Source organism: Cervus elaphus, chromosome 18, assembly GCF_910594005.1.
Source record: "Cervus elaphus chromosome 18, mCerEla1.1, whole genome shotgun sequence".
Taxonomy (NCBI): domain Eukaryota; kingdom Metazoa; phylum Chordata; class Mammalia; order Artiodactyla; family Cervidae; genus Cervus; species Cervus elaphus.
The window spans coordinates 31,552,039-31,566,453 of NC_057832.1; the positions used below are offsets into that span (position 1 = coordinate 31,552,039).

Genomic DNA, 14,415 nt, shown 5'->3' on the forward strand with positions numbered 1-14,415 from the left:
ACTTCAAAAGCTGAAACCTAAAACACTTTCAGTACATTCACTAAACAAGTTGAAACTTATATAAAAGCAAAATATAAAGTAGAATGGTTTTCACATAAGTGATTTTGGTGCACAGTAAGAAATAGTGAATGATTGTGTCCCATGTCATCATGGCTGGCTTGATGGCAAAGGGGCAATAATTCATTCTGTTCATAAGTCAGTTGAGTTGCCTTGGTGGTAAGAGCATGGGCAAAGGCAAGGCTGTATAATTAAAATAAACATTTTAATAATTTTTAAATCAGGAAAATCTAGAAATCTGCATATTCCTCCCGAGACCTAAATAGACATTTCTCCAAAGAAGACATTTAGATGGCCAAGAGGAACATGAAAAGGTGTTCAATGTGGCTAATTATTACAGAAAGGAAAATCAAGACTACAATTACATATCATTTCACACCGGTCAAAATGGCCATCAAAAAATCTACAAACAATAATTACTGGAGAGGGTGTGGTAACAAGGGAAACTTCTTGCACTGTTAGTTGGAATGTAAATAGATATAATCACTATGGAGAACAGTATACAGGTGCCTTACAAAACTGAAAATAGAACTATCATATGACCCAGGAATCCACTACCAGGCACCTATTCTGAGGAAACCATACTTCAGAAAGACACATGTACTCCAATATTCATTGCAGCATAATTTACAATAGCCAGGATATGGAAACAACCTAAATGTTCATCAACAGATGAATCAATAAATAAGATGTGGTACATATATGCACTAGAATATTATTTAGCTATAAAAGAGAATGAAATTGTGCCATTTGCAGAGATTTGGATGGACCTAGAGACAATCATCAGAGAAGGCAATGGCACCCCACTCCAGTACTCTTGCCTGGAAAAATCCCATGGATGGAGGCGCCTGGTAGGCTACAGTCCATGAGGTCGCAAAGAGTCGGACATGACTGAGCGACTTCACTTTCACTTTTCACTTTTATGCATGGGAGAAGGAAATGGCAACCCACTCCAGTGTTCTTGCCTGGAGAATCCCAGGGATGGGGTCGCACAGAGTCAGACACGACTGAAGTAACTTAGCAGCAGTAGCAGAGACAATCATACAGAGTGAAGTCAGAAAAAGAAAAAGAAATATCATATATTAATGCATATATGTGGAAACTAGGAAAAAGCTATAAGTGAAATTATTTGCAAAGCAGAAATAGAGACACAGACATAGAAGGGACATGTGGACATGATGGGGCAGGGGGAGGGTGGGATGAATTGGGAGATTCAGGTTGGCATATATATACTACCGTGTGTGAAAACGATAACTAATGGGAAGCTGCTATACAGCACAGGGAGCTGTTTGGTGCTCTGTGGTGACCTAGATGGGTGGGATGGGGGGTGGTGTTGGGAAGGAGGTCCAGGAGGGAGGGAATATATATAATATATAACCCAATATTGTAAAACAATATGCCAATTTTAAAAAGCCTATCAGATATGAAATAAAGGTGGATCAACTTGGTTTCTGTTCATTTCCTAAGTGACAATAATCAACTGCATACCAGAGTCACTAACTCGATTCACACGTCTACTCAAGTATAAAGGTTGAGAAAGATACCTGTAGGAAATGTGCTTTCCTGCCAAGTGGAGGCCACTTCCAAAGATAGACTGTTTTTTCCACAGGTCATCACATTCCTCACATTCCATGATCAAAGAATGTTGGCTGAGTTGTTTAGAGCTTACCTCAAATGTGACCAAGCTAATTATCCAATCACTCAGCCAGAGTGAGTTTTCTCTTATACACCACATCACATGGCCACCTATGTCACCAAAGTTTGCTACAGATCACAAGTGGGATTAGATATAAGAATCTAATTGGCTACAAAATAAGTTAAAACATACGACCTTCAGTTATCGCCCATTACATGAGAAAGCAAACCTGATAACAACTCTACAGAAACGCTGATAATTTAAGTCATCAATTATGAGACAGTCTTTTAAACATGTACCTGTTCAATTCCATATATATACATATATATATATACTTATATAAATAAATCACATTAGCCTTCATAGCAAGTAAAAGTAGTAATTTTAAAACAAACCAGTCTTCAAACTTGCAAGTAGAAGCTTAGTTTGGAATATGAGGTTTTTTTGCTGTCAGTATATAACTTTGTCTTCTGAAGAAAAAAGAATTGTAAAAAAACAAGCAAACAAACCAACCATGATTTACAAACAGGCAACCAGAAATTTAAACTGAACCATGTGTAATAAGGAAGATTGGCTCCCGGAAAATGTACAAATGTCCTTCAGAATAGCATTCACATGAAATGGATTTTGATTGTTGCTTTGATCATAGGGTTAGAAGTGATGAAGTAGGAAATCTTATCCACCACATAAGCTGAGTGTGGAAACCTATATTAAGCAATCTGAGAAGCCTAAGTACAGAACATTAAGTCTCTAGAAATGTCTTACACATACAACTGAAATGGCAGAAAACAGAAATCTTCAGCCTTGCATAAATATATTTCCACTTTTCAATTTATAAGAGCAATTACTGTAGGGACAGATATTTCATGGGGATTAATGACCACCTGAAGGTAATAATTCCTGCCCTCGTGTTAGGCCATCAACTCCCTTCAGAGATGAAACCTAATCAATCTGTCATTATTGAGCTGATGTTATGTAGGTTCTTAAAAAAAAAAAAAAAAAAACCTATCTCATTTGATGCCAATAAACTCCTGAAGATAAAGGAACATAGCCCTCTTTAGCAGGACCATTCTGATTGATTTTGTTCCAAAAATATGCAGAGAAATTTAATAGTCTGACAAGAAAGCTAAAATACTTGCCTACCCAAGACTAGGACTTCCCAAGCTAGTGGTCAAGAACCTGCCTGCCATTACAGGAGACACCAGAGATATGGATTTGATCTCTGGGTCAAGAAGATCCCCTGGAGGAGGGCATGGCAACCCACTCCAGTATTCCTGTCTGGAGAATCCCATGGACAGAGGAGCATGCTGGGCTGCAGTTCATGGGGTTGCAAAAAGTTGGACATGACTGAAGTGACTGAGCACGCATCCACACACCCAACGCTAGAGTCACATCCTGACAGCTCTTGTCCTGGTGTACTAGAGTCCCCACAGAGAATCTGCTGGTCTTGATGCCCTGGTGAGGACAATCAGCCCCCAGAAGTGCCCAGGTCAGAAACATGCCTTCCCTGGCTCCAAGATGTAGCCGACTGGGTTACTACAAATTTCTAAGGAAAGGTGGAGTAGGAAATGGCAACCCACTGCTGTGTTCAAGATTCCAAAGCAGCTTGTCATCCTGAAGGCCAACTTCTTCAGCAGAAGAGCTGAGGAGAAGATTAAGGGTGTGGGAAGGGCTTGAGTCCTGGTAGACTGAAGCCATATGGTGGAAAATTCATTAAATGTTAACAAGTGCTTCTCTTAAGAAGAAAGAGCTGAGTTATCCAAAATACAATTAAAAGCCTTTAAGGCTTTTAGAGCTTTCAGGTGGTGCTAGTGGTAAAGAACCCACCTGCCAATGCAGGAGACGTAAGAAACTGGGGTTCGACCCCTGGGTTGGGAAAATCCCCTGGAGGAGGGCATAGCAACCCACTCCAGTATTCTTGCCTGGAGAATCCCATGGACAGAGGACCCTGGTGGGCCATGGTTCATACAGTCACAGAGAGTCAGACTTGACTAAAGCACACAAAGGATGTTAAACCAAAAATAAATAATATATATAATATAATACTTGCCTATAGCCACATTCATAGTAAGTCACTGATTGAACTCGAAGCTACAACTTCTCTGTAGCTATGAGAGTCATTTGTAACATGGGTAACAAGAGCTTTCACTCACTCAATAAACTTTATTTGGGGAGACAATAAGTAGCAGTCACTCTCACAGGGGCTAGAAATACAACTATATGACTAATAAGGCATATATAGCTCCTGCCCTTAAGGGATTTTTAGTCCGCTGGGAAAAATAGTCAAGTGACAAAGGAATTTAAAAATAAACTGCAAAACTCTACTATGGCTGGTATCCAGTGGTAGAAACATGTAATGCAGTTCTCCATAGGAGGGGATTTGACAGGAGGAGCCTCTTGATGAAGGTGAAAGAGGAGGGTGAAAAAGCAAAAACTGAAGACCATGGCATTCAGTCTCATTACTTCATGGCAAATAGATGGAGAAACAATGAAAATAGTGACAGATTTTATTTTGGGGGGCTCCAAAATTACTGCAAATGGTGACTGCAGCCATGAAATTAAAAGATACTTTCTCCTTGGAAGAAAAGCTATGACCAATGTAGACAGCATATTAAAAAGCAGAGACATTAGTTTGCTGACAAAAGTCCATCTAGTCAAAGCTATGGCTTTTCCAGTAGGAAAATGTATAGAGGTGAGAGTTGGACCATAAAGAAGTCTGAGCACTGAAGAATTGATGCTTTTGAACTGTGGTGTTGGAGAAGACGCTTGAGAGCCCCTTGGACAGCAAGGAGATCAAACCAGACAATTCTAAATGAAATTAACACTGAATATTCTTTGGAAGGACTGATGCTGAGGCTGAAGCTGCAATACTTTGGCCATCTGATGCGAAGAACCAACTCATGGAAAGACCCCATTGCTGGGAAAGATTGTAGGCAGGAGGAAAAGGGGACAACAGAGGATGAGATGGTTGTATGGCATCAATGACTCAATGGACGTGAGTTTGAGCAAATTCTGGGAGATGGTGAAGGACAGGGAAGCCTAGAGTGCTGCAGGCCATGGGGTCACAAAGAGTTGGTCACGACTGAGCAACTGAACAACAATACGAGGGGATTAGAAAAGTTTATCCATATAAAATGACCTTCAAACAGCAAATAATCAGGCTAAAAATTGGATCTGCAAGTAGTGGTTATAAAACATGGAAATGCCTGGAGACAATTAAAGAAAATAACAACACATTCAAGCCACTGTAAGCTGTCACAGTTTGACTCAATAATTCAGAGCCTGGGTGATAAGAGATGCGGCTAGAGAATTAAGAGTAGTTAACAGCTTATTTTCTTGGGCTCCAAGGGAATAATATGGCAGCAGCAACCTGAAGAGGCATCAGTGGCCTGGGAAGCGGCCTTGCAGAAATCACAATGAAGATGGAGGCAGGAGCAGTGTAGTGACCAGCACCCCCAATTCCCAGTGCAGAGTCAGAGAGGAAAGGCTGGGGCCGAAACTTGGCAATGGCAGTGGAATGGCCCCAAGGCGACCAGAACCAGCAGAGAGTCTAGGTGCCTTTCACTCCTGGGCATCCTACAACATTGGTTCCAGCCCTCCTCAGACCCCCTTCCCAGCATGGCCTTTGCCTCAACCCCAGGCTGCATGTTGACTGCCACCCTATGACCTGTGATGGTTAACACATTCAACAAGGACCAGCAGTGGGACAATTAGGGCTCCAAGCATGTCATCCAGCCACATGGAGCAGTTGAAGGGCATGTCCCTGCTAGTTAGGGCCTGACAAAATGGGATCCACTGGAGAAGGAATGGCAAATCACTTCAGCATTCTTGTATTGAGAAACCCATGAACAGTATGAGGAAGCAAAAAAGATATGACACTTAAAGATGAGCCCCCATGTTGGTGGGTGTCCAATATACTACTGGGGAAAAGCTGAGAAATAGTTACAGAAAGAATGAAGAGGCTGAGCTGAAGTGGAAACAACATCCAGGTGTGGGTGTATCTGGTGGTGAAAGTAAAATCCAATGCTATGAAGAACTTTATTGCATAGGAACCTGGAATGTTAGGTCCATGAATCAAGGTAAATTGGAAGTGGTCAAACAGGAGATGGCAAGAGGGAACATCAACATTTTAGAAATCAGTGAACTAAAGTGTTTGGGAATGGGTGAATTTAATTCAGATGACCATTGTATCTATTGTGGGTAAGAATCACTTAGAAGGAATGGAGTAGCCCTCATAGCCAACAAAAGAGTCAGAAATGCAGTACATGATTACAGCCTCAAAACTGACAGAATGATCTCTGTTTGTATCCAAGGCAAACTATATCAGAATAATCCAAGACTATGCTCCAATCGCTAATGACAGAGAAGATGAAGTTGAATGATTCTGTAAAGAGCTACAAGATGTCCTAGAACTAACACCAAAACAAAATGCCCTTTTCATCATAGGGGACTGGAATGCAAAAGTAGGAAGTCAAGAGATGCCTGGAGTGACAGGCAAGTTTGGCCTTGGAGTACAGATGAAGCAGGGCAAAGGCCAACAGTGTTTTGCCAAGAGAACCCACTGGTCATAGCAAACACCCGCTTCCCAAAACACAAGAGACAACTCTATACATGGACATCACCAGATGGCCAATACCAAAATCAGATTGCTTACATTCTTTGCAGGTGAAGATGGAGAAGCTCTATACAGTCAGCGAAAACAAAGACCTGCAGCTGACTGTGGCTCAGATCATTAGCTCCTAACTGCCAAGTTCAGGCACAAATTGAAGAAAGTAGGGAAAATGACTAGACCATTCAGGTATGACCTAAATCAAATCCTTTATAATTATACAGTGGATGTGACAAATAGATTCAAGGGATTAGATCTAATAGGAAGAGTGCCTGGAGAACTGTGGATGGAAGTTCATAATGTTGCATGGGAGGTGATAACCATGATGGTGTTATCACTCACCTAGAGCCAGACATCCTGGAAGGTGAAGTCAAGTGGGCCTTAGGGAGCATCACTATGAACAAAGTTAGTGGAAGTGATGGAATTGCAGCTGAGCTATTTCAAATCATAAGAGATGATGCTGTTAAGTGTTGCACTCAGTATGTCAGCAAAGTTTAAAAACTCAGCAGTGGCCACAAGACTGGAAAAGGTCAGTTTTCATTTCAATCCCAAAGAAATATAATGCCAAAGAACGTTCAAATTACTGTACAGTTGCACTCATTTCACATGCTAGCTAGATTATGCTCAAAACCCTCCAAGACAGGCTTCAGCAGTACATGAACTGAGAACTTCCAGATGTACAGACGAATTTAGAAAAGGCAGAGGAAAAAGAGAACAAACTGCCAACATATACTGGATCATAGAAAAAGCAAGGGAATTCCAAAAAAAATCTACTTCTGCTTCATTGACTACAATGAAGACTTTGACTGTGTGGATCACAACAAACTATGGGATATTCTTAAAGAGATGGAAATACCAGACCACCTTACTGGCCTCTTGAGAAACCTGTATGCAGGATAAGAAGCAACAGTTAGAACTGAACATGAAACAACAAACTGATTCAAAATCAGGAAAGAAGTACATCAAGGCTGTATATTGTCACCTGCTTATTTAACATATGCAGAGTGCATGATACGAAATGCCAGACTAGGACTAGAAGAAGCACAAGCTGGAATCAAGATTGCCAGGAGAAATATCAGCAACCTCAGATAGGCAAATGATACAACTTTGATGGCAGAAAGTGAAATGGAACTAAAGAACCTGTTGATGAAGGTGAAAGAGGAGAGTGAAAAACCTGCCTTAAAACTCAGCATTCAAAAAACAAAGATCATGGCATCTTGCCCCATCATTTCACGGCAAGTAGATGGGGAAAAGTGGAAACAGTGACAGATTTCATTTTCTTGGGCTCCAAAACCACTGCAGATGGTGACTGCAGCCAGTAAATTAAAAGATGCTTGCTCCTTGGAAGAAAAACTATGACAAAACTAGGTAGTGTGTTAAAAGCAGAGACACTACTTTGCCAACAGAGGTCTGTATAGTCAAATCTATGGCTTTTCCAGTAGTTATGTATGGATGTGAGATTTGGACCATAAAGAAGGCTGAGCACCAAAAATTGATGCTTTTGAACTGTGGTGCTGGAGAAGACTCTGAACGTCCCTTGGATAGCAAGATGGAACCAGTCAATCCTAAAGGAAATCAACCTTGAATATTCATTAGAAGGACTTATACTGAAGCACCAATACTTTGGGCACCTGATGTGAAGAGCTGACTCATTGGAAGAGACCCTGATGCTGGGAAAGATTGAGGGTAAGAGGAGAAGGGGGCAACAGAGGATGAGATTGTTGGATGGGATTATCGACCTAATGGACATGAGTTTAAATCAACACGAAGTTAGTGCAGGAAAGCCTGGCATGCTGCAGTCCATGAGGTTGCAAAGAGTGAATAAAAACAAAGAGCTTAATCATCCCATGTAAACATTAGCAGGGCTTACTCTAAAGGAAATGGCAGGGTCATCTGAGTTTAAAGTGAAGAGCTGACATGGTCAGTTTTAGAAAATTAAATGTGACCAGAGGGAATGGTGGATTATGGTGGAGCTCAGCCTCAGTACTGTTGTCTAGAAAGCCAGTCTTCCAATGCAGTCAAGAGATGATAGTAGCAGGGTGAAAGGGGAAGCATTGAAATTATTACAAAATAATGAGGAAGTAGGAGGTGATATTCCCTAAGAGAAGGTGAAAAGGAAAACTTCAAAGAGGTAAATAAACCTTTCCCTTTGGAAAGAGTGAAGTTTTAGGGGACATCCAAGTAGAAATATCTGTTAGATATATGAATGCAGAGGCCTCATGCTGATGAGAAATGGCTGGAATAGAAATAAAGTCTTAGTAAATATCTGAACACATATGCTGATTAAAGCAAAGGGGATAATCATATGGTTTTTATTTTTCAATTTGTTAATGTGGTATATTATATTGACTGATTTGCAGATATTAAAGAATCCTTGCATTCCTGGGATAAAGCCCACTTGGTCATGGTGTATGATCTTTTTAATATGTTGTTGGATTCTGTTTGCTAGAATTTTGTTAAGAATGTTTGCATCTATGTTCATCAGTGATATTGGCCTGTAGTTTTCTTTTTTTGTGGTATCCTTGTCTGGTTTTGGTATTAGGGTGATGGTGGCCTCATAGAATGAGTTTGGAAGTTTGCCTTCTTCTGCAATTTTCTGGAAGAGTTTGAGTAAGATAGGTGTTAGCTCTTCTCTAAATTTTTGGTAGAATTCAGCTGTGAAGCCATCTGGTCCTGGGCTTTTGTTTGCTGGAAGATTTCTGATTACAGTTTTGATTTCTGTGCTTGTGATGGGTCTGTTAAGATCTTCTATTTCTTCCTGGTTCAGTTTTGGAAAGTTATACTTTTCTAAGAATTTGTCCATTTCATCCAAGTTGTCCATTTCATTGGCACAGAGCTGCTGGTAGTAGTCTCTTATGATCCTTTGTATTTCAGAGTTGTCTGTTGTGATCTCTCCATTTTCATTTCTAATTTTGTTGATTTGGTTCTTCTTCCTTTGTTCCTTGATGAGTCTGGCTAACGGCTTGTCAATTTTATTTACCTTTTCAAAAAACCAACTTTTAGCTTTGTTGATTTTTGCTATGGTCTCTTTAGTTTCTTTTGCATTTATTTCTGCCCCAATTTTTAAGATTTCTTGCCTTATACTAACCCTGGGGTTCTTCATTTCTTCCTTCTCTAGTTGCTTTAGCTGTAGAGTTAGGTTATTTATTTGACTTTTTTCTTGTTTCTTGAGGTAAGCCTGTATTGCTATGAACCTTCCCCTTAGCACTGCTTTTACAGTGTCCCATAGGTTTGGGTTGTTGTGTTTTCATTTTCATTCGTTTCTATGCATAGTTTTATTTCTTTTTTGATTTCTTCTATGATTTGTTGGTTATTCAGAAGTGTGTTATTTAACCTCCATATGTTGGTATTTTTAATAGTTTTTTTCCTGTAATTGAGATCTAATCTTACTGCATTGTGGTCAGAAAAGATAACTGGAATGATTTCATTTTTTTTAAATTTACCAAGGCTAGATTTATGGCCCCGGATGAGATCTATTCTGGAGAAGGTTCCATGTGCACTTGAGAAAAAGGTGAAATTGATTGTTTTGGGGTGAAATGTCCTATAGATATCAATTAGGTCTAGCTGGACCATTGTGTCTTTTAAAGTTTGTGTTTCCTTGTTAATTTTCTGTTTAGTTGATCTGTCCATAGGTGTGAGTGGCGTATTAAAGTCTCCCACTATTATTGTGTTATTGTTGATTTCCCCCTTCATTCTTGTTAGCATTTGCCTTACATATTGCGGTGCTCCTATGTTGGGTGCATATATATTTATAATTGTTATATCTTCTTCTTGGATTGATCCTTTGATCATTATGTAGTGTCCTTCTTTGTCTCTTTTCACAGCCTTTATTTTGAAGTCTATTTTATCTGATATAAGTATTGTGACTCCTGCTTCCTTTTGGTCTCCATTTGCGTGGAATATTTTTTTCCTGATTATCTCAATAGATGCAGAAAAAGCCTTTGACAAAATTCAACATCCATTTATGATAAAAACTCTCCAGAACGCAGGCATGGAAGGAACATACCTCAACATAATAAAAGCTATATATGACAAACCCAGAGCAAACATTATCCTCAATGGTGAAAAATTGAAAGCATTTCCCTTAAAGTCAGGAACAAGACAAGGGTGTCCACTCTCACCACTACTATTCAACATAGTTTTGGAAGTGTTGGCCACAGCAATCAGAGCAGAAAAAGAAATAAGAGGAATCCAGATAGGAAAAGAAGAAGTAAAACTCTCACTGTTTGCCGACGACATGATCCTCTACATAGAAAACCCTAAAGACTACCAGAAAATTACTACAGCTAATCAATGAATACAGTAATGTTGCAGGATATAAAATTAACACACAGAAATCCCTTGCATTCCTATATGCTAACAATGAGAAAACAGAAAGAGAAATTAGGAAACAATACCATTCACCATTGCAACAACAAAAAAAATGAAATATTTAGGAGTATATCTACCTAAAGAAATGAAAGACCTATATATAGAAAACTATAAAGCACTGATGAAAGAAATCAAAGAGGGCACAAACAGATGGAGAAATATACCGTGTTCATGGATTGGAAGACTCAATATTGTGAAAATGACTATACTACCCAAAGCAATCTATAGATTCAGTGCAATCCCTATCAAGCTACCAACGGTATTTTTCACAGAACTAGAACAAATAATTTCACAATTTGTATGGAAATACAAAAAAACCTCAAATAGCCAAAGCAATCTTGAGAAAGAAGAATGGAACTGGAGGAATCAACCTGCCTGACTTCAGGCTCTACTACAAAGCCGCAGTCATCAAGACAGTATGGTACTGGCACAAAGACAGAAATATAGATCAATGGAACAGAATTGAATGCCCAGAGATAAATCCACGTACCTATGGACACCTTATCTTCGACAAAGGAGGCAAGGATATACAATGGAAAAAAGACAACCTCTTTAACAAGTGGTGCTGGGAAAACTGGTCAACCACTTGTAAAAGAATGAAACTAGAACACTTTCTAACACCATACACAAAAATAAACTCAAAGTGGATTAAAGATCTAAATGTAAGACCAGAAACTATAAAACTCCTAGAGGAGAACATAGGCAAAACACTCTCCGACATAAATCACAGCAGGATCCTCTATGACTCACCTCCCAGAATATTGGAAATAAAAGCAAAAATACACAAATGGGACCTAATGAAACTTAAAAGCTTTTGCACAACAAAGGAAACTATAAGCAAGGTGAAAAGACAGCCCTCAGAATGGGAGAAAATAATAGCAAATGAAGCAACAGACAAAGGATTAATCTCAAAAATATACAAGCAGCTCCTGCAGCTCAATTCCAGAAAAATAAATGACCTAATCAAAAAATGGGCCAAAGAACTAAAGAGACATTTCTCCAAAGAAGACATACAGATGGCTAATAAACACATGAAAAGATGTTCAACATCACTCATTATCAGAGAAATGCAAATCAAAACCACAATGAGGTACCATTACACGCCAGTCAGAATGGCTGCTATCCAAAAGTCTACAAACAATAAATGCTGGAGAGGGTGTGGAGAAAAGGGAACCCTCTTACACTGTTGGTGGGAATGCAAACTAGTACAGCCACTGTGGAGAACAGTGTGGAGATTCCTTTAAAAACTGGAAATAGAACTGCCATATGACCCAGCAATCCCACTGCCGGGCACACACACCAAGGAAACCAGATCTGAAAGAGACACGTGTACCCCAATGTTCATCGCAGCACTGTTTATAATAGCCAGGACATGGAAGCAACCTAGATGCCCATCAGCAGATGAATGGATAAGGAAGCTGTGGTACATATACACAGTGGAATATTACTCAGCCGTTAAAAAGAATTCATTTGAATCAGTTCTAATGAGATGGATGAAACTGGACCCCGTTATACAGAGTGAAGTAAGCCAGAAAGATAAAGACCAATACAGTATACTAACGCACATATATGGAATTTAAAAAGATGGTAACGATAACCCAATATGCAAAACAGAAAAAGAGACACAGATGTACAGAATAGACTTTGGGACTCTGTGGGAGAAGGCGAGGGTGGGATGTTCTGAGAGAATAGCACTGAAACAAGTATACTATCAAGGGTGAAACAGACCACCAGCCCAGGTTGGATGCATGAGACAAGTGCTCAGGGCTGGTGCACTGGGAAGACCCAGAGGGATGGGATGGGGAGGGAGGCAGGAGGAGGGTTCAGGATGGGGAACACATGTAAATCCATGGCTGATTCATGTCAATGTATGGCAAAAAGCACTACAATATTGTAAAGTAATTAGCCTTCAACTAAATTTAAAAAAAAAAAAAAGCAAAGGGGATCAAAATCCCTAAGGGGTATAGTGAAAAGAGAAGAGATGAGAGAGATGAACCAAGAAGTCAGCTAAGTATTTGAAACCTTATGAGTGATGAGGAGTGACAGAAGGTACGTGAAGGCACAACAAAGTATGCAGATGAGATGGGAAAACATTATATCGGTGTGTTGTCACAAAGACTCTAGCAGATTTGTGTATTCTTATTTCCAGCATCCATTCCCCCTTCTTATGGAAGGCTATCTTAACTTTGATTTAGGTCAACTCTTTATTCCATCTCAACCATGTTCTTCAGAGGAAAGACTTCATCCCTAGGATCCAGGAGGTGAATACATGAAATAGACAAAACTAGTTAGCCTATATAATTCTTTCCTGTCTACAATGATTGTTTCATGGAAAGGGCAGGGCACACACCTCTAATCAAGTCAGTCAGTGTCAACAGATACCATGATTGCATTCTGAGTTACTTGGGGAAAATACTCTTCTACTTATGTGTATTGTGATTCTATGAAATTGAATCTATAACTTTTCTCCATAGAGTCGGAAAAGGGAGCCAACCGAAAGATAGGCAAGGAAGATGGATCCTACTAACATCACAGGAGCTCTTAATCAGAAGCAGGTTACAGTTTGAAGTTCATCTTCCTACCAAAAGTCTCTATATCCCAAATAGTCCCATGTTTTCTCCTCTCTTGTACTCAAAATTACCTAGAAACTTCTGCCATGTTAACTTTCTTATTTTTGTTTTTTTAAAGCAATTTCTTCTGATTATAAAAGAAATTTAAAGTCATGAGAAAAGTGCATATGGAGAAATGGAGAAATTACAATGAAGATCATAAAAATTAGCCCTAATCACACTACTCAAGGGTACCAGCTGTTTAAATTTCAACATAGAGATTGTATATAATTAAAGAAAAACTCTAAAAAAAAAAAGAAAGAAAGAAATAGACTCTAAGGAAATGTGTTAAAATATCAATTCAGGCTATTTTGAATAGGCAAGAATGAAGAATTTCTTCTTCTCCCTGTGAGAATTAATATGGCATCTCTGTTTACTATCTTTATGTGAAGGACCTTCGTAGATTTTTTCCCCTTCTTTCCAGCTGACAATAGTTCACCTCTCCCTACCATGAACAGGAAGATCCAGAATTGAGACAGTCAGCATTTATAATTCTCCTTTTCTCCCTGAATAGGTAAAAATTCTGTGATTGATTACAAGCACTTCAAGAGGTTGGTGTCATAAAAATAAAACAAGTAAACTATATATATAACTCAGATGACCACTACATCTACTACTGTGGGTAGGAATCCCTTAGAAGAACTAGAGAAGCCATCATAGTCAAAAAAAGAGTCCAAAATGTAGGATTTGAATGCAATCTCAAAAACGACAGAATGATCTCTATTCACTTCCAAGGCAAACCATTCAATATCATGGTAATCCAAGTCTATGCTCCAACCAGTAACACCGAAGAAGCTGAAGTTGAACAGTTCTATGAATACCTACAAGACCTTTTAGAATTAACACCCAGATAAGATATCCTTTTCATTATAGGGGACTGGAATGCAAAAGTAGGAAGTCAAGAAACACCTGGAGTAACAGGCAAATTTGGCCTTGGAGCACAAAATGAAGCGTGGCAAACACTAATAAAGTTTGCCAAGAGAACACACTGGTCATAGCAAGCACCCTCTTCCAACAACACAAGAGAAGACTCTGCACATGGACATCAACAGATGATCAATACCGAAATCAGATTGATTATACTCTTTGCAGCCAAAGATGGAGAAGTCAGCAAAAACAAGACCAGGAGCTGA

At 39.3% G+C, this 14,415-nt stretch overlaps 1 non-coding gene across 1 annotated transcript; it reads left to right on the top strand.

The window, feature by feature from the left end:
* Positions 1 to 3,073: 3,073 nt before the first annotated feature.
* On the top strand, positions 3,074 to 3,195 carry LOC122674984. The gene has a single exon (XR_006335142.1). It is a non-coding gene; the product is annotated as a small nucleolar RNA SNORA3/SNORA45 family (small nucleolar RNA).
* The last annotated feature ends 11,220 nt before the right edge of the window (positions 3,196 to 14,415 follow it).